Source organism: Neoarius graeffei, chromosome 14 (assembly GCF_027579695.1).
Source record: "Neoarius graeffei isolate fNeoGra1 chromosome 14, fNeoGra1.pri, whole genome shotgun sequence".
In the NCBI taxonomy this organism is placed as follows: Eukaryota; Metazoa; Chordata; class Actinopteri; order Siluriformes; family Ariidae; genus Neoarius; species Neoarius graeffei.
In genome coordinates this window covers 56892663-56914467 of record NC_083582.1, presented here as the reverse complement: position 1 = coordinate 56914467, position 21805 = coordinate 56892663, and the positions used below count along the sequence as shown (strand labels likewise).

Here is a 21805-nt window from a genome sequence, read left to right as displayed (position 1 = left end):
TTTATCCACTTTTGGTGCTGAAGTATGAAGTGACAAGTGTTCTTTCCAATTTTCTGGCTCTTCAAATTAAGTCTACTATTTGGAAATCGAAAAGCCACAGCCATAGCTTCTCGCCTGTCTGTTTCTTCACAGTAAATCAGTGCTGAAGTATTTTCTGACCAATATGATGTTAACTTCTAGCCCTTCTCCACCACACATTGTGGATACAGCATAGTAATGCCAATTTATGATCCCACAGTCATTATTTCTACCTCCAAGTGAGTTGTAACTTTGTTTTGTAAGAGGACTGAACAGGGACGTTCAGCTAGAGCAAGAAATGGTGCCAACCACTGACTGCTGAAACACAATATTCACAGAATTTTCACAAGCATTATTCCAGTCAGCTGCCCATTTATAAAAAACACAAGGGTTACTTTTAGTATAACAAAATACCATGCCAAAATGTGCTACTTCATAGTGATGTACACTACTTGGCCAATAGTAGGAGAACACCTGACTATCACAACCATGCATGCTTCTGACTGTCTCATTCCAGAGTTCATCCTCCCGTCGCCGTTATAACCTCCACTCTTCTGGGAAGGCTTTATACTAGATTTTGGAAAGTGGAGGAGCGATTTGTGCTCATTCAGCCACAAGGGCATTCGTGAGGTCCAGCATGGACGTCGGGTGAGGAGATCTGGCATGTTGTTGCCGTTCCAGTTCATCCCAAAGGTGTTCCATGGGGTTGAAGTCAAGACTTTGTGCAGAACATTCAAGTTCTTCTACACCAAACTTGACAAGCCATGTCTTCATTGACCTCACTGTGCACACAGGGGCACAATGGAAAAGGTTTGTATTCTCAGTGATGGGAAATCTCAACTCCATAGCATACCGTACAAAGGCATTTTTTACAACCGTGTCCCCACATTTGTGGCAAAAGTTTGGGGAAGAACCACATATGGGTTTGGTCATGTCTCCATATACTTTTGCCATATTTAACAGTTATTCCACGAAATTGAGTCTTACATGAGCTGATAGTTGACGAGGCACATAGTTTAAAGTCAGCTATAAGCCATGTACGAGGAGATTGAGTGGAATAAATTATAGCCACATTCACTGGATTGAAAAACTCCACATTTTCCACAAAAAAAAAAAAAAAAAAAACAATAAATAGAAACCTTTATACAAAATGTCCAACAAAATTTCTGCTTAGAATGTAAACAAACTGGTGAAATGACAATAGCAATTTGTGAAAAATGCTATAATAAATTCCTGAAAAATAAAGATACATTCTTACCATCAAAATTTTTATTTATTTTTTTTTTGCATTTTTAGGGCTTTCTTCAGGGTTCTTTGGTGGTTGGCAAACCAACTTAAAGGTGCATTACTGCCACCAACTGGGTTGGAGTGTGGAGCAGGTGATATTGGGGGACCCCAAAAACTATTCTTTTAGCCATTTCAGTTTCTTTGAAATATTTAATTTTTGGAGGTTTGTTTTCGAGTAGAGTTTTCATTTTGTCCTCCGCTGGTTCCACAACACGCGCCGCCATTTTGTTTTCATCTACTCATGGTATACGAGCTGATTGGCTACTCTACTACTAGGCTATCAGAGTATGCGACTGCTCACACCCAGTGAACATGGATAGATTAAAGTGTATTACATAAAACTGTATCCTGTGAAGTAGCATGGTCACTCACGAGCTAATACTGCAACTATAGAAAGATATTTGTAGAAATTCCGCTTCATCTTCATTTCAAGTCAAATTCTCAAGTTAAACCAAAATCTCTATGCTGCTCCGTTATTGCTCCTTTTATTAGTGTTCCTTGCAAAGGAAACTCCTCCCACCAGAAAACTCTATTATTACAAGTACCACTACATGACTGGAAACAGACACAGGACCTCAACCACGGCACAGATAATTCTGCATTCGGATTAATGACTGTACCATACTAAAGTACCATAGCGGAGGCTGAAATGCCAGCAGTGTCAACAGAATCTGAATTCTTGCTCTGACCATTTATAGCTAGTCGCAGTTAGAAATGCGCACAGGACTGTTTTGGAACCCCACTCTCTGGCTCATCATTTTGCTGGTACCTGCTGCAGAGTTTTTAAGAAATCATTAAATGGTCCAACTTCCTAAAAATGTATAAGCCAACTACCAGGTCACATAATCCAATATCATGCACGCTCCATGTGTGACCACTCCCTTGTGCCTACACCAAAGTGTTCTCTGTAGGATCTCAGTCCAGACACACAGCTCTAGTTTCAACGAGACACCCCAAGACCCTTTCAGGAAATAGTTTTATAAAAATATTTTTTTGTTTAGAACTAGCACTCCTTTTCCCTAATACAGATGAGAATAACCCTGTCAAACTCCCTCAACTCCTGTGAGGAGGGGCTCCAGAAGAGCCAGAACAAACCCATGCTCCCCCCCCCCCCCCCCACAAATAGAAAGCATGGACAAAACAAGGACAAGGAAGTCCAAATACAAACTAGAAAATGTGTATAAAAGAACAGAAATGTATCTTGTAGGTCAGAAATAAAATGGGTGAAGCAGCCAATTTAAAAGAAAAAAAAAAGGCACTGAAAGATGAGTGAATAATAAACATGGACAGAAGGAGGGGAGACAAAATTAAACCCAGCTGCAGCACAAAGTGGATCAAAGAAGAAAGCGGACATGCAAGAAAAAATAAAGTGGGTAGAGCGCGAGATATGGCAAGAGAAAGGGTTACAACACCACTGGTGAGAGGTCAAGCACTGGAGCACATGCAGAATGGCATTTAGCCTAGACTATTTCGGTCACATTATCCTGCCTGCAATGTTTCCACTGCAACACTTATCATTCAAACACGCTCTCATACAGACAGTTCCTGCAGAAACTGGGGGAGAACTCAGGAGAGAACTGAAGCCTTACAAATCAACATTGTCACTCAAATCCACATGGGCACTTCCCTTATAGCTGAAACCATGCAATACAGCAGGATGTAAAGGTTGCGTAAGAGATCTAGACCCCCTTCAGGAACCATTACAGAACACGATCTGACCAGATCAAAGGCATTCCACAGTGTGAGCTAATGCTCCAAATAATCACCACTTGAGATGCTATAAGGTCGTGACTAAAACCCACCGCTGACGGTATGATGTCAGGCTACAATTGGAGCCTACTTAGTGGTTTAGGCTACACTTCTCATTAGACATAAACCAAAATTGTCCTGTATACGCATGCGTCTCAAGTGACACACAGAATACACATGACCTCATCCCATTATGTCAAACGCATTGTTAAAGGTTGATGGCACATGCACGAGTGCCCATGGGTGCACACAAGGGGACAGATTTTCAGCTTGGCCTAATGCTGCCTATGAGATACTCCATAGGGGAGTAAATCTTTAAACGAGATCTGACTGAAATGGAGACCGTAAACTCCAGCACAATGCTCAAAGGCACAAGTTAAGCCAAAGGTAACTGGTTACATGTAAACTGGATCACATAACCTGATGAGACATCTGAAAACGTGTAATCGGATTACTGTCATTTTGCTCTGGATTATTTAATTACATTTTTGACCTCACTTTATTACTCGAATTACTGAGTTTGCCCATAAACTTCTCAAAGTGATGGATATTACATCGTCTACATACGGCTTCTGGAAGTGGGGGGGAACGCATTTATCATTTGACTGTTAGATTGAGGGATACTATATTTAAAAAGTCTACAATGAAGATGGAGGTTTTCCAAATAAGATTAAAATACCAGGACATGTAGAAGAAAACGAATGCATCTCAAATTATATGCAAAATGTTAAAAGAACACTAATAGTTTTAGCTGAAACCTGTTGGCACGCAATGTCTTACATGTCAGGTCATGTCATGACCCAGTCTTACAGAAAAAGCATTTGCATACAACTTGTCTGAAACACCTTCTATACACTGAATATCAAATGTTCTGGCACAAGCATACGTTTCAGAGCGACACATGAAACTTTCACTCAAATGCTGTGTATGCCACGTTTTGGACCAATGCATTTTAACCTGGCTAACCTCTACCATTGTGCAATTTGAACACAACAGCTACGTAAAGCAAATTTATGCCTCTGTTAATATGCCGAGTATAGCCCACTTCATGCATAAAGTGCTTTATGACAACTGAATGGCTGACCAGGCTCATGATACAAGCCTAATTTCTCCTCTTCTCTGCAAACACAAATCAGGCTTGTAAGTCATGTGGTACAGCAACGGGTATTTTCAAAATACTGAAAGTCTCTGCATTCTCAGTTGCCTAAATAATGGCGTGGGGTGAGGGAACCCTACACTATCTGCAGGTTGAAAATACCTGTATGAGCACACTGCATTTCCATGTGACTCAGGCAAAGTTTACATTAGACCGTATCTGTCTCGTTTTCTTCGCGGATGCACTGTCCGTTTACATTAAACCCCCTGGAAAAGCCAGGAAACGGGAATCCGCCAGCGTCCACGTATTCAATCCAGATCGTGTCTGGTCCGGTGCTGTGTAAACATTGAGAATACGCGAATACGCTGTGCTGAGCTCTAGCTGGCGTCTCATTGGACAACGTCACTGTGACATCCACCTTCCTGATTCGCTGGCGTTGGTCATGTGAGGCAACTGCTGAAAAACGGCGCGGACTTCCGCCTTGTATCACCTTTCATTAAAGAGTATAAAAGTATGAAAATACCGCAAATCACACACGGACTGCCCATCGGGAGTAGCGGGAGTTTTCCCGGTGGTTCAGTGTGGGCCGGCGGAGAAAAAAAAAAAAAACCAGTTGCGCGCTGGCCTTTAATATGATAAGCAATGTTAACAGTTTCTTTAAGAAACCGTTAACATTGCTTATTACAGTTGCGCGCTGGCCTTTAATATGACAAGCAAACTGTTAACATTGCTTGTCATATTAAAGGCCAGCGCGCAACTTTTTTTTTTTTCCTCTCCGGCCCACGCTGAACCACCGGCCCACCGGGAAAACTCCCGCTGGCCAGTCCGTGTGTGCTGCAAATACTGATGCAAATACTGCCCATTGTGTAGTTATGATTGTCTTTAGGCTTGCCATCCTTCCACTTGCAAGTAATAAGTGATATGCGCTGGGATCACACACACAGCGGCTCAGTCCCGAATCGTGGCTTGTGCACTTCACTCGCGCGCTCTGTGAGCTGCGCAGGGCCGGAGTGCGCACCCTCCAGAGGGCACTCGCTGTTCAGGGCGGAGTGATTTGGAGCGCAGGATGCCTGCGGAGCCGAGCGTATCCGTGTATTAGGCTTGCCATCCTTCTACTTGCAAGTGGTGAGCCTTGCGCGGCTTGCCATCCTTCTGCTTGCAAGTGGTGAGCCTTGCGCATGCCCTAAATGCACTGGGATCATGTTACGCGCCGTCTGAAATGCACTGGGATCATGTTACGCGCCGTCTAAAGTCATGTGATTAGCGTATCCGCGTATTGGCGTTGCTGTGTGCACGGCTAACGGTTTTAGTGTAAACGTGAATCGTTTTAAGAACGTTAATCTGATGATCCGCAGATTCGACGTAATGTAAACGTAGCCTCAAATTCATATATAGGTGATCGAGGTTAGCTTGGTTAAAACATGTTGGTGCAGAACATGGCATAGAAAGCACCCAAGTGAAAATTGTTACTACAAAACGCATTCTTGTGCCAGAATGGTGTTGCATATAAATTGCATGGGATACTTTGCAATGCATGAGGCACATGTAACTTAGCAAGCTCTTAAATTTCCATTAAATCAATGAATAATTGTTGAACTTGTGTAGACCACACCATGTCACTAAAACAATATCTGATGTTGGATGGAGATTACCAAGATATAAAATGCATCTTGATTCCGTTCAAAGTAGTATGTACGTCTTTATTTGTAAGGAGAAATATCTGGAGCAACTCGTTAGCAGGGAAGACTGGTTCAGTATTTAAGAAAAAAGGTATTAACCTATTCCCCCCCCCGCATAAGGCTGAACAAAACTGCTTAAAATTTCAAACAGAGCAGATGCACATCATTCTGTTCATACTTTCTGGAAATGTTACTTAATTGCATGATCTTGGAAAGCTGTCCATTCTGTAGTGCAAATATTTTGGTTTTTCTCTGTTCTTCCCATCTCCTGTTCTCCACCTCTGACAGTTCTATAGAGAACATTTCACAATGGTTTTAAATGCCTGTTTAATAAAGTCCATCTTGCCAAAAAGTGCATCTTCTTACTCTGGTCCACACCTCCGGTGCCCCCTGTAGGAGTTGTGGTTTACTCAGGTTTCCGTCTGGCTCCCACTAGAGAAACCAAGTTACATCTCTGATAAAAATCTCACATTACGGAATGTTTTCTTACACCGGTGTATTTATTTTGATGAGCTAAGCCATGAATGTACATTTTAACCATGATTACTTTGTGGAGGGTGGGAAGTGTTCACATAAATAGTATTGGTTCACATTAAATGGTATCTGCCTGCATTGAATTAGGGGAAAACAATTAAAGATGATTTGAGCAATAAAGAATGAGGATTTAAAAAAAATAAATAAATAAAAACCACCCACCCACACACAAACACGAGATAACTGATGCATCCCAAAAGCAGATTACATTACACTCCTTATGTAATCTAAATGATTAAAGATGTAATAAGTAACGTAATCATGCAACTTGAAATCAGTACCAGATTCCATCAGTACACTTCCTCAGTAGTCTATCCAACAGTGATTTGTTGTGGCTGATTTCAGCATTTGTTTCATGCAAGTTGGTACCACAAAAGGTCTTTTAAATTAGACACTACAAGCCAAATACCAAGCTTTCACATTTGTTTTCATTGCAAGACCTTGACAGTAACACTATGGAACTAATATTTGGGAGCTTGTGCAGGAAATGGACGTCATGATTGAGCTCGTTTTATGTCCGGAAATTGTTTAAATATTAAAAACATCCTTCACTGCTAATATAAAAAACTGTGGGTAGCATACAACTAGTCATGTTGATATGTTTGCTAGTTTTCTAGCGGTTGTCACATGCAGATGTGATTGATCATAGTCTATTTTTATAGTGATAATTCCAGCAATATCATGCTTATTAAAATATACCACAACAGCCACGACTTTGTCCATCACCAACATGCAGGTTTTGTAGCTAAAATTTTGCATGTTGGACCCATGAACCATGATCAATTAAAGCCATAAACTGAACTTGCATGAAGTGTTCCACCAAACAGTTGTGTATGGTACTGCATAACTACAGTGAAAATGGTGCCAGGGTAACAATTATGCAATTAATTTTAAAGGTCATCAAAAACCTCAAACATCACTAACAGTATCCAGCTAGGTAATGGTACTTGCTATTGGTCTTTGATGGGTGATGTGAAACTGAGGGGCATTTTGGAGGCATTCTGTGATCAAGGCAGAATTTATATTTTTAAAAAATAAATATAAAATAAAAAGCCACCCCACCACTATGAGGCAAGATGCAACGAGACGCAAAAACATCACTTTCACCAAGATCCCTATTCATGCATGTTTGCGCTAACATTTTCATTAAGGCAAGACGACTTCAGTAACGTTACTAAAAACGTACTGGTTTTCCATTTTCCAAAAGGATGGAACGTTAACATATCCATGCATTGTTTGGATTAGCTACGCTAGTAAAAGGACACCCTGGCAGGGCAGCAGAAATTATTTAATCTGGTCTTGTTAAGGCTCTAAAATTTCATGCAATTGTTTTCAGTTAAGCATAAATTTCTTTGATGACAGCCAGCTTACATTTACTGTTAAGACTGCTGTTGCAATCCTTTAGTTGAAACAAACAAAGCCTGCCCCCAGTCATTGGTGAAATGACCATGGGCTTCAAGGGATTTAGAGTTTCAGAACTGTTCATAGGTTTATGCACTTCTTCCATAAACAAGATAGCTGGTAATATCAAAGTACAAGGTTGGAGGCAGCCATGCAGGATCAACACTTCAAGTTTGTGTTGCTGGGTCATATGGACCACTAGATGACAATTTATCCAAATGTTGGTCCCTGGCGTCCTTGCGGAGTTTGTCTCAATATGGTATCCTCTCACTTTGCTTCTGCGTCTCCATTTTTATAGCCTTCACTGCTACCCAAATACCCACACAAAGCAAGCATTTTTGCTGCTCCTTTCACTGTACCACTCACTAACAGTAACTCCAAAGTGGCATCTCGATGTAAACACACGACTGAAAGACATTGTACACTGCCTAGCTTGTTGCTAATTACCACTATCCATTGGCTAATGATGCATGCTCTTACCAAGAGGCTGATGAACCTGTGCATCATCAATGGCATCCTGTTTCCTCACAAGGAAGATCAAGCAACAATTTACACTGGAACTCAAGAATCAATTCAGCACCCTTCAAGAAGAAATGGAGCTCTCCAATGACCGCTTTGAAGGAAGGAAGAAAGAAACAAGCAGCTTGACACCAAATCTCCATAACTGAAAGAGAGAATAGTTGATGAAAGAGAAAGACATAATTGAAAGCACTAGCAGAAAGGGACAAAAGACAGTTTGTAGTAACAGCAGCAAGGAAAGAAGGGGAAAAAAGGACCTGAAGACTGTACCAGTTCACCAAAAAACTGAAAAGGTGACTACTTGCAACAAGAGCTACCTGTAAAAGTTAGTAGACAGAACCATCTCAGATCAGCACAAGAAGCTTAAATGGAAGCAGCACTTTCAGCAGATTCTCAACCCTCCTGCAGTGGCCAATTACCCTGAAGCTGCAGAGGACCTGGACATCAACTTGGGCAGCATCACCATACAAGAATTAAAAGAAGCCAATCACCAAACTCAAGAATGGCAAGACACCCAAAGAGGACAGTTTGTGCAGAGATGCTGCAGCCAGATCAAACACCAGAGACTCAGGCCCTGTCCACACGGCACCGGTGTTTTGGGTGCCCAAAACGCAATCTTTTTGAGAACGGGTTCCAGAGTGGAAAGATCTGGCAACGTTGCCGTTGTGAAGTCGTCTGGATGAGTAGAATGGATTTGTTCATGATGACGTCACAACCACATGACTGAGTGCTTCACGCCGGGTAGAAGTGTAACAAACTCGATGCGAGTTGTCAACAAATCCTATAACTTGGTTCATGAAACGCGCTTACAAAATATTTTCACTGTGAATATTTATTGTGTAATGGTGCAAAGTGAGAGAGAGAGAGAGAGAGAGAGAGAGAGAGAGAGAGAGAGAGAGAGAGAGAGAATAGCCCTTAGGGCAGAGTCAATCCCGCCAGCAAAAATAGGGAAAAAAAGGAGCAATCTCACCTCTTCAGATATTGGTTTAAGTCCTACAATACATTCCTCAAAAAGGGCGTAGAAGAGCAAATTAATCCATCAACGTGTAGCATTCAATTTATTCCGGACCATTAAAGACGCCACCTTCTGCGTAGAATCATACGTCATCCTCGCCGCCATATTGGATAGGTCAAAGCGGAGAATAAAGATTCATGTGCTGTGTTTAACTGTACCAACAGGTTTACCGTCCAAACGAGATCACATGGGATTACCTTTCACAGGTGAGAAACAACAAATTAATCCATCAACGTGTAGTATTCAATTTATTCCGGACCATTAAAGACGCTGCCTTCTGCGTAGAATCATACGTCATCCTCGCCGCCATATTGGATAGGTCAAAGCAGAGAATAAAGATTAGCTGCGTTTAACTGTACCAACAGGTTTGCCGTCCAAACAAGATCACATGGGATTACCTTTCACAGGTGAGACTGGAAAAATACTTTTCATTGTATTTGGTCATTATAATGTAATTTTACGAACAGATTTTCCTGACTTTGTGGCTAATATGAAGTCTCGCGCATAATAGTTTATGCGCATGCGTCCTTACTACTTCTATTGTTCTGGTGTCTCTGAAGGGACCGTCTTACAGCGCCCCTAGAGGTGTGGCATGTGTATTGCATCGTTTTCAGCAAGCGTTGCGTTGCCATATGGACCTGATATTTTACTGATCGTTGCCCATTTGGACGCAATATATTTTTAAATAACATCTCGTTGCCGTTGTCGTGTGGATATAGCCTCAGATTTTGCAAGAGATATGGGACATTTAAGAAATTCCAGCAGACCGGAAGACTGGCATCATCAAGCAGTCAGTGAAAGACCTGAGCAACTGCACCAACTGGTCAGGAAATCACCCTTCCCTCCCTCTCCAAGTTTTTCTAGACTAATGATACTACAGAGAATAAAAACGGACACAGTTGAAAATGCCTTACAACAGGAACAAACCAGCTTCAGAAAAAGATGATCCTGTATTGACATCTTGAACGTTCCCACAAACAGAATGGGTTGCTGTAGGTCATGTTTATAGATTGAGAACGCTTTCAACAACTTGCACCAAAACTCACCATCAAAGATCCTCCGACACTACAGCATCCCAGAGCAGCTCATCAAGGCACTCCACAACAATCTTCTCACTGAATCCTTCAAAAACAGAAACTGGGAGTAAAACAGGGCCGTGTTCTGTCAGACAATCTATCGCTCACAACTGACTGGGTCATGAAAATGGTCACTAAAGGAAGGTGGCACAGGAAACAGCACACCAAGTCTTGCAGATGACCGGGGACTACTATCAGGCAGGTATCAAGATGCCCAAGACAAAAATCAACCGTCTGGCAGAAGGTTCCATAGGCCTGAAAATCAACACCGAGAAAACTCTAGTGATTAGAATGTACAGCAGAGCAGAGAACCCAGTCACAGTAAACAGCATTACACTGAAGGACTTGCCTACCTGAGAAGCAAGATTACTGCAGATGGCAACTGTTCATCAGGAGTAGACAGCTGGATCAAAAAAAGCTTTTGGAATAGCAAGATGTCTAGAGATGAGCATTATTCAGTAACACAACCAAAGTTAAGATCTTCAAGAGCAATATCCCGAGTGTCCTGCTCTATGGATCGGTGCTGGAAGACCACCATCCTCGAACAGAAACTAGACATGTTCCAGACCAAGTGCCTGAGAATCTTTTGGTCAAACACCATCTCCAATGTAGACCTGCTGTGCTGAGGTTGTATGCCTCCTATGAGGAAAACCATCAGAGGACATCGTTTGACATGTGTGCCACATGAATCCATCTCCAGGACAGCAACATTACGAATGGCCCAAGCAAAAAAGAAAAACAGGAATGACTGAGGGTCCTGGCGCAAGACAGTCGAGAAAGAGCTGAATGTCTGGCCTGCAGACAGCTCCAGCAGCAGTGGACAGAAAGATGCCACTCACTACACATCACCTTATGCAAGAGCAACAGACAGACCCCAGTCCATTAGCAAGCTTGCTACTATTGTCCGCTGGCTAGCTTGTTACCCAGTACCGTCCTCCATACTGTAATTTCAGTCCACAGTTTGGTATAAAAAAAAAAAAAAAAAAGTTCACTACAGTAGATAACTACCAAGAATCACTCAGGCCTGCAACCGCAAGTGTGCAAAGTAGCTTTTTGAGTTTTACAGTACTTGCTCTGACCGCACAAGCAAAAGACATGCTTTTATGGAGGTGTCCATGTCACCCCCCCCCCATGTTGAACATGCCAAGGTGGGAAATTACATTATTCTAACTTGCAGACAGATCTTTATTTGCATATTAAATTTGACAGCACTAAATTAAATAAAAAGCACTACACTCTGGTTTTGCCCACTTTAGAGGGACTTTATACTTTCACCATGTTGGTCTAATGGTTATGCAAAGGGACAGGATGGAGCCATGTCTCCAACAGAGTGCTGGCCCTCCAGCAAAGAGAGACATTCCACCATCCACAACAAGAACTGACGAGGGGGATACTCTTACCGGAGCTTGCGGGAATCTGGACTCGGATTGTAGCTTCATATCACAGTGTGGTTCATCTGATCTTTTGAAGATCAAAGTGAGTGCAGAGGGTATGTCACGGGGAGGTTGAGGTTACACTGGAAGTCTGGAGTTGGAATGGGCAGCGTTGAGACTCCAGATGAAAGGGTAACTTGACTAAATGCTAAATTAGGGTTGCCTGACAACTGTTGATTTTCCTGCTCAAAACATAGTCAACTCAGCAGTTGATTACCAAGTTTAGAAGGTATGCAATCAAGAAGAAAAATCAAAATATACCAGGAGTTTAACACTCCAGAAATAAAAAAAAAAAAAAAAAAAAAGTTTTACACTCCTCTAGAACAAACTGATGACTGAAAGCATTAGTGTTACATTATATGACTACAGCTACCTCATTACAGACTTACAAAATAGATTAAAATGCATTTGCCTGGTACCATCTACCCATTCCTTTAAAATAAATAATTTTTTTTTTCTGGGGGGGGGGACCCTGGTCAAAAATTCCTTACTCTAGTTGTTCTCGTCTGTGTGTCTGGCTACAACATTCCCAAATTTTTTTTTTTTTAAATATCCTCCCTCTGTACCCCTAAAATCATTCTACGGCCACCTGTTTCGCCGTACATGGAATGCAGGCTGCATTGAAAGCCTTTGGCTTTGTAACCTGCTATACTTTACATTGGTAACTCTCCTAAAGTTAGAAAAACACTCTAGGAGCATCATAAATGACTGATGTAAAACGCACACGAGCTTCACATTGCTGACTATAACTAAAAGTGCAACAACCATCTACTTTGGCCAAGCAATGATGCACATGACCATACTAGTTAGATATTTTAAGAAATTTGTGATACAAATTTTATGGAAAGGCCATTTTCAAAAATGTTTGAGAAACAATTAAGGATATTCTTCCCCTGTTTGCATTGTGTATACAAGGAGACTTGAGAGGAGAAAGAAAAGAAGAAAAAAATAAATTAAATAAATAAATGGTCAAATAATGCCAAAATATCCCCAAGATATTTTTAGAGATCGGTCATCATATAGTGAAGATTTCAAACCATAAGGACTCATGGCTTAATAGATGGTATAACAAAAAGGACCTCAGCGCTTGAGCAAAGCAACCATACTAATTGTAGTTCCTGTGCAGTGGTTACAGGAACCTTTAGCCTCTATTCCATCACAGATATCCATTTTTAAGCTAGCAACTACTGCCATACATCTTTCCCTCCTGACCCTTGGCAAGCTCATCCCAGTAAGCCTGTATGATATACCTGTGCTTCGCTAGCAAGTGATTGCTAAAATTGGTTTTATATTAGTGGCAGAGTGGTCTAGCTGGCAGAATAACTATAGACTCATTACTCTAATTCTTCAAAAGAACTTCGCAGTAGGTATTAGCCTGCTCTCAGATCAGCAGTATGACCACTGACCCAGATGTGCGAGTAATTAAACCCTGATAAAGCACAAGTTCATTTAGAACCTCACTCTCATTTGTTTCCAGTAGGTGAAATGCAACAAACTGTACAAGGGCAAAAAATGCTTCTCATTTCCCTAAAATTATCACACACACACTGAGACACCTCTACCCATTGCCCCAATAAGGAGAGGTGCTTGCTGAGTGGCTGCCTCGCTCAACAGACCATTCTTTTCCCAAGCTGGAGGCCTGCTCGGATCACTGAGGTCAGTGCACCCATGGGGCTACATGAGGCGTGTGTGTGTGTGTGTGTGTGTGTGTGTGTGTGTGTATATATGCGCACTGGTCATATATGGAGTATAGTGTACAAGCTTAAATGGTCAGTTTTTATGAAGGTCAATCTTTAAAAGTAGAAAACAGGAGTGGAAAGACAATGACCTTACATGCCAGGAAACAGGACTGGATATGAAATGTAGATTCAACCTGCAGTGAAACAGGAAAAACAAGCTCAAGTCTCGAAAAGACTTGAGAATGACAGGGGTTGGGAGGACAGTAGCTACACTAATGCACAAAGGTCAACTTGAGAGATTTAAAAAAAAAAATAAAATTCAGTGCAAATACACTGGAAACATGTGCACTAGGTGCCTGACCCATGACCTTTACATAACTTGCACCATATTTTTTTGCCAATTCTGATGCTGAAGTCATCTGGAGTGTGAATAGCTAGAGAAACCAGACAAAATATGGATGGATTGATGATGAAGCAGAGTTACTTTAAGCAATGAACAAAAGACATGGAGAATGTTCATTGGGAATTATGGAGATCATAAAACAGACAAATCAAATGGCTTCAGCATTCTAGAAATGATATTTTTAAAAACTTTTATTTATACCACAACACTGACCATCCTCTTCAGAGACTGGATTCAAAGAGGAAAATGGCACCAAAATTCTTCATGTTGATGGAAAGGCAAACTCTGAACTCAAGCTTTACTCAAAGGAGCCACTTTAAAAAGTTTGTCGTCAAGTTTAGAAAGTCTTGATACACTGCACTGCAGTGTTCATTATGAATGCAAGCGAGTGAGTTTCTGTGTTGACCTGTAACATGACTGCCAGGTAAGTAGAGGTGCCTCTTGGTCCACATTGGCTGAATGTTGGGGTCCATATTATCTTCCCCTCTCCTGTACAGAGCATGAAGTATCACACAGACTGAAGTTTATGGTCCCCTCAGATCTTCACAGCAGACAGAATTTCTCCAAATATTATGCATGGCCTCTTCTCATTTCCGTTTGAGAGTACACCGTGCACAGTTTGGCTGCTGCTTCTCATCGGAGCTTTTTATTTTTGTGTAGCTTGAGGTTTGTTTTTTTATTTGAACGTTTTGTCCACCGGTCGTGGTGTAGCTCTGGACCCAGTTTTGGGCATTGGTTCCCTTCAGGCCTTGGTCCGCTATGGGTGATGCCTGTGCTCCTCGCTATGGACTACAGCGAGCTCGTTGCTCTTTGAACGTCAGGGTTGTCCAGCGCTCTGTACTTGGCGCGGTGTTCTGAGCGATGTTGCCTGGTGGTGTCGCAGTGGCTGTGCAAGTGGTTTGGGACATACCAATGCTCTGTGTGGAGGTGCTTCTGTGCTCGCTTTATGGATCCATGGTGCGGTTGGTCCGAGCAATGTTGCCTGGCGGCAGCATGGCGGCTGTTCAGGCAGTGTGGGATTTATCTTCATGTGCCTTTTGGTGGGACTGTGGTAGCTACGCCATTGGAATTACATCCTGACCCTCTTTTGGTGGACATTTTTCCCTTCCTTCCCTAATTGTAAAGCGACCTTGGGTGTGAGAAAGGCGCTATATAAATTGAAATTATGGCCTTTTTTTTTAATCCATGTGGTCAGTGCCAGATATTTGCCTTTACCTAAGCAGTTCAAGCAAGTTTGTTTCTGAGATCACAGTCCACCAACTGCTTGTGTGTGTGGGAATGGTTGTGCGTGGTGTTCTATTTTAGATTCTAAAGAGGGAAGAGCAGGTAGGGTTTAATGGATCGCTGTAGAGGCTGGAGGTCTAGTTAATCTGCCACACCACACCCCACAAACACACAAAATATCCACAGCACCAGCCACTCATTTATGTATGCATTACGGGCAAGACTTCACATCCCATATTCAGCTGCATTAGTAACATGTACCCTGACTCACAAAGTCACTAATGATTCAACATCACTGACGTAATGGTCTATTTAATTCATTTACATGCACTTAAATTGGTTCTCTTATAGTCAAGAGAGACACACGTAAACATTAAAGATACACAATTTGAGCCAACCATCAGACGTTAAGCAACCTTTGGTGGTAGGCAGGTGCAACAAATTGAGGACAGGCAGACATTTCACACAACATACTCTGCAGCAAATCAGGGTCGGTATTATCTGTATTAAAAATACATGCAATAAATTTAGAGAAAAAAAGAAAAAAAAAAAAAAAGGTCATAAGCAACCAACCTACACTTCTGAGTAATCTCTGGAAAGACTAAACAGAAAGGGAAAAAAAATAACAGCAAACTTACAGTATGTCCCTCGGCTGCTAATTACTGAAGAGTCTTCATCAGGGAACAATTAACAGGTTTAAATGCAGAGTAAACAGGGGAAAGTGTGCGACCCTTCAAGAGTTATCAACTGTGCAGAACGTCAGTCAAAGACCAAGTGACAGGAGAGCAAGGAGCCACGTATTGTAGACATGTGCATGCACCCCCCTCCACCCACCCCTGAAGAAAAACGAGATGCAGCGAGCTCCACACACTTCAGGGAGGAATCAAAAGCATAAATATAGCAACACGGTGCTTTCCCACCACTGCCTCACCATGCCAACAACTATGGGCAGGCAATTTAAGGTGAGGGAGTGAGAAACGCAAACTGGAACATGAGGTCAGATGAACACAGGCCAGGGTCACACAAATGACCAAGGTCTAACCTCAAGTGTATGCATGTGGCTGGTGAGACTCTTGGTAAGCAATTTAAACAAATGGCTTTCACAGACAGACTTGATCTTGTACTCACGCCTAAGTTGACTGGGGGGAAAAAAAAAAAAAAAAAAGTGTAATGTTTGAGCTTGAATTTTTTTTTTTTTTAAACCATCTTGAGTAGCACTATAGGTGTTTTCATTCCTTCCTAACGCCAATCCATCGAAGGGCACAATGTGCTCACACATTAACACCTAGGGGCAATTTAGCAAAGGGAATCCACCTACTGGGAGATTCTTGGAGATGGGAGGAAACTGGAGAACCTGGAGGAAACCCACATGGACACAATGTGAAACACTATACAGACAGTATCCTGAGTTCAGGAATGAACCAGGGATCCTGAAGAAGTAGAAACTGTGCCACCACTATATAGTTTGTGTGCCACAAGTGCTATGAAAATAAATATATATATATATATATATATATATATATATATATATATATATATATATATATATATATATATATATATATATATATTTTTTTTTTTTTTTTTTTTGGGGGGGGGGGGGGTGTTTAACAAACAAAAGTGAAAATGTAATACAAACAATTGGTATCCATTACTGTGGTGGCATGGTGGTGTAGTGGTTAGCACTGTCGCCTCACAGCAAGAAGGTCCTGGGTTCGAGCCCAGCGGCCAACGGGGGCCTTTCTGTGTGGAGTTTGCATGCTCTCCTCATGTCTGCGTGGGTTTCCTCTGGGTGCTCCGGTTTCCCCCCCACAATCCAAAAGACATGCAGTTAGGTTAATAGGGGACGGCCTTGAGCTGAAGTGCCCAAGAGTGGCGCCGCACACGTACGCAGCGGCTTTGCTCTCCTATGATCAACTAAATTTCGTTGTACATTTGTACAGTGACAAAGGCATTCTATTCTGTGAGGAACAATTGATTGCTCAGTGTTTTTTTTTTTTTAACACTAGTAAGATTTTTACTCTTAGAAAAGACCATCTGGAAAGTTCAGTCAGTATTACTGGACATTAACCAACAAGATACTACTGAAGATCATTTTTCATTTAAACCTCACAGAACCAAGCGTGGGCAGCACGGTGGTGTAGTGGTTAGCGCTGTCGCCTCACAGCAAGAAGGTCCGGGTTCGAGCCCCGTGGCCGGCGAGGGCCTTTCTGTGCAGAGTTTGCACGTTCTCCCCGTGGGTTTCCTCCGGGTGCTCCGGTTTCCCCCACAGTCCAAAGACATGCAGGTTAGGTTAACTGGTGACTCTAAAAATTGACCGTGAGTGTGAATGGTTGTCGGTGTCTGTGTGTCAGCCCTCTGATGGCCTGGCGACTTGTCCAGGGTGTACCCCGCCTATCGCCTGTAGTCAGCTGGGATAAGCTCCAGCTTGCCTGCAACCCTGTAAAACAGGATAAAGCAGCTACAGATAATGAAAGGAGACCTCACAGAACCAAGCGTGAGAAACTTATATAAAAACAGCCTTTTCCTACACTATAGCTCCATCTAGTGTGCACATGCACACATTAAACAAGATCAACTTCGATTTTATTGCTGTAACTACAAACATTAACAGAATCCATTAGGAATCTCAGAAGTGGCGGGGGAGATCAATCTGAGCAAAAGTGCCTGTGTGGTTCTCTAACGTAAACGGTCTTCGTAAGCCATGAGAAAATATTCACATTCGAATCTCGACTGTCCAAAAGCCAAGGAAGATAAAGCAGTAAAATGTGTATCCACTTAAAACATGACCACATGAGAGAATGTGCATTCCAAAATTACCGCACAGCATCATTTGCCAAAAATAAAAAACTTCTACTTTCATATTCACAAAAGCTGAATACAGGCTTGTTTCATTCACTGTACTGTACCACTGGACACACAAGAGCTGAAAGAGGTTCTTTTGTGCACTTTCCATGTCTCAGATCTCCTCACTCATTTACGTCACTGGTTCCTTTCACGATTGCTTTATTCTTCCGAAGCTACACTGAAGCTTGTATTCAGATGAGAATGTCTGCATAATGCTGCTTGCTGTAGGTGGGTCTGTAATCAAGACAACTACACATTTTGTATTACACACGCTTGGCATTTGCTCTATGCAGCGTTAGCATATGAGCGACGTGAACATCAGTAGACAGTCGATCAGGACTCATTTCTCACTCAGTCATGCACATCAGATTGTAGATACATGACCGACATTAGTGCAGACAGGAAATGGTGAAGTTAGTGCTGAGCCTTCTAGCTTAGACAGCATTTAAATGAGCTGATTTGTGTAAAAGCTTGTGCATTATGACCAACACTTAAATCTAAATTTAAGCTGTAGCCTGCAAGACTCTAAGCTCATTTTTGTTCTATACTATACATAGTGTCAGCAATGACAAGTTAATTTAGAAATTACTTATTTAAAAATTTTCCATACCTGTCGCAACTTCTGATTTGGGATTGTAGTTCCTGTGTGGACATCAAACAAATGCAGGTTTATATTTATTTTAATACCTCAAGACTCATGAACCATTTTTTGTGAGAGGAAGATGGAAACCCTTTGAGGGCAAACTAAAAAAGCAGACAAATTACAAAAATAATGGAAAAAAATTCTCATCTTGACCATTTCTTTCACACAGGACAGCTATCCTTCAGTAACGGGCATGTAAAGGAACTCAAAAGCAACCTTGTTTGTGCCTTTTGACTTTTCTCTGAAAGACCTTCTGCATCTTATGATGCTTTACAATGAGCCATGCCACCAACTCGTAGCTGTCCAGATCATCTAAATGGGTCGCCAAAGGAGCTCTGAACCCCATTACTGCATAATAAACGACATACAGACCCAGAATGAGAGCCAGATGAGAGAAGCCAAGCCTCATCTCAGGATAATCGCATTGGGCTGTTTTCTACTCCTTAAAAAACAGACAAGACACCGTGAACAGGAAAACATACAGACATAGGACAAATCGATGGCTCTATTGTGCTATGCATTTTGCTGGCATGGTTAAAGTTCACTTGCCCCATGAGAGGAAAGTGTCACTGCAAAATCAAGACCAAAAAAAAAAAAGTTATTCCAACATCTTTATCCCATGAAGGGTCCGTTCCAGGATGAAAACGTCAACCCAGTGAAATGTTTTGATGAGGATGAATTATTTTCAAGTCACATGTTATGGCCTTCACAAATCACCAGAGCCACATCCAGTTGAAAACTTGACATTTTAGACGGATGGTTTGAATACATTTTAGGAATAATCAGTGTTCATGTTTCCATTACACTTCCAGAGACAAGTAGATCATGCTGGCCTAACACCCTACTAAAAGACTAATTCAAACTGAAGACTGGGGGGGGGGGGGGGGGGGGACCCCAACCCAAACATGATGTGGTGATGTTAGCCCTCATGTATGGACTTGGTATTTACCAGGTTCAACAGTAAACAGAGGACTCGTATAGCAAGGAGCAGAAATGGATGGACACATAAGGGCCGTTTCACAATCATGGTTGCTTTTTTGAAGAACGCCAACTAACTCCTGCAACTAGGTCGTGTGCGCGCACTGGAGTTTTATACCTTATTTTACAGGGACACATTTGCCCTACCAACAGCACTACATGTCCAGGGTGTCTGCAGGCTTGAACAAGTTCAATTTAAGACTTTTTAAGACCTTTTTAAGACCATAGCAGGTTAAATTTAAGACTTATGCCGCACAAAAAAAAAGAAAATTGGGAGAGCCTGAATTACTTTCGAAATAACAAAATTTATCATCATTCACCAATGAACTCATTACATCCCTAGGGTGCGCTCTTGCATAATGAGGAACTACAGGCATGTGAGAAAATTAGGACACCCCATTAAATAATCAGCTTTTTATTTAGAAATGGTACACATACCAATATCCAGGCATGTTTTTATGTATTTTTCAAAAAGAAAGTGATTTGATTGCAATTTAACAACAAAAATGAACATTGTTTGACAAATCCAAAAAAAGAAAAAAAATAAAGTATGTATTTCAATGGAGGAAAAAGTTAGGACACCCTACCCCCTAGTAGCTAGTGTTGCCCCCTTTGGCTGATATAACTTCAACGAGACGCATTTTGTAGCCTTTTACCAGTCTCTGACATCGATCAGGAGAAAGTTTGGCCCACTCCTCAATGCAGAATTCTTTTAGCTGTGAGATGTTTGAGGGGTGTCTTGCATGTACAGCCCGTTTCAAGTCACCCCACAGCATTTCGATGGGATTAAGATCAGGGCTTTGACTTGGCCATTCCAGGACTCTCCACTTCTTTTTTAGCCAGTCCTTGGTGGATTTGCTGGTATGCTTTGGGTCATTGTCTTGTTGCAGTATCCAGTTACGCTTCAGCTTTAATTTTTTGACAGATGGTTTCACATTTTCTTCAAGCACCCTCTGATACACAGTAGAATTCATGGTGGATTCTATGATGGTGAGTTGGCCAGGTCCTGCTGCAGCAAAGCATCCCCAAACCATGACACTGCCCCCTCCATGCTTTACAGTTGGTATGAGGTTCTTTTCTTGGAAGGCTGTATTTGGTTTACGCCAAACATGTCTTCTGTTCTGGTGTCCAAATAATTCAATTTTAGACTCATCTGTCCAAAGAACCTTATTCCAGAAGTCGTGGTCTTTGTCTATGTTCTCTCTGGCAAACTTCAGTCTGGCCTTGATGTTTTTTTTTAGAGAGCAAAGGTTTCTTCCTTGCACACCTCCCATGCAAGTCACACTTGTGCAGTCTCTTTCTGATGGTAGAGTCGTGCACTTTCACATTGACAGTTGCCAGAACCTGCTGTAATTCCCTTGATGACACTTTAGGATTTTTCAGGACCTCTTTGACCATCTTGCGTTCTGCTCTTGGGGTAAACTTGCTCGGACGGCCAGATCTTGGCATGGTGGCAGTTGTTTTAAATGTCCTCCACTTGTAAATAATTTTGCGAATGGTGGAATGGCTAATGTTAAATGCTTTTGAAATCTTTTTGAATCCTTTACCAGAGTCGTAAGCGGCCACAATCTTCTTTCTGAGGGCATCAGGAAGCTCTTTAGACCTCACCATGGCGCTCACCTCAACATCCCAACTGTCAGGGCCACACCAAACTAAATTTGAGGTTTAAATAGGGCAAGGCTCCATTCAAATGCTGGGTAACGATGTACTAATCATGTGCACCTGACGTGATGCACCTGTTTGGGATTTTCAACATTTTAAGAGGGATAATATAGGGGGGTGTCCTAATTTATTCCTCACCAGAAATTGCATTATTTTTTAATTAAATTTTACAGAAAGTTTTAAAAAGGCTTTTCTTATTTTTTTATTGTTTAGTTATATTACTTGGATCCCTCATTTTAATTAAAATTTACATTAAATACCCATATGTCCAAATATATTTTAAAATACACAGGATTTCATGAGGTGTCCTAATTTTTTCACATGCCTGTAAGTTGCAGTGGAGCCAAAGACATCCCGCAAATCACTTGAGGCATTCGATTCCGTACGGTTTGCGTGTTGTAGCGTTACAGTTTGCACGGAGTTAGCTGATACACCGTCTTGAGATGTGCTTGGACCTGACAACGGTGAACAAAATTGAGTGATGGCATGCGACTGTTGCAGACTTTTATGGCAGCCTGGTGCTTCTCCGCTTTCGCGTGCGATTCCGGTGCCTTTACACCCA

The 21805-nt window shown here is 41.8% G+C and overlaps 1 protein-coding gene across 1 annotated transcript in view; it reads right to left on the bottom strand.

The window, feature by feature from the left end:
* The window catches only part of svila (supervillin a), a 94227-nt gene extending 80569 nt beyond the window's left edge, over positions 1-13658 (bottom strand). Inside the window, exon 1 of the mRNA XM_060940107.1 lies at positions 13641-13658. The gene's annotated coding sequence lies outside the window, so the exon portion shown is untranslated. The remainder of the gene's footprint in view (positions 1-13640) is intronic.
* Positions 13659-21805: the final 8147 nt, after the last annotated feature.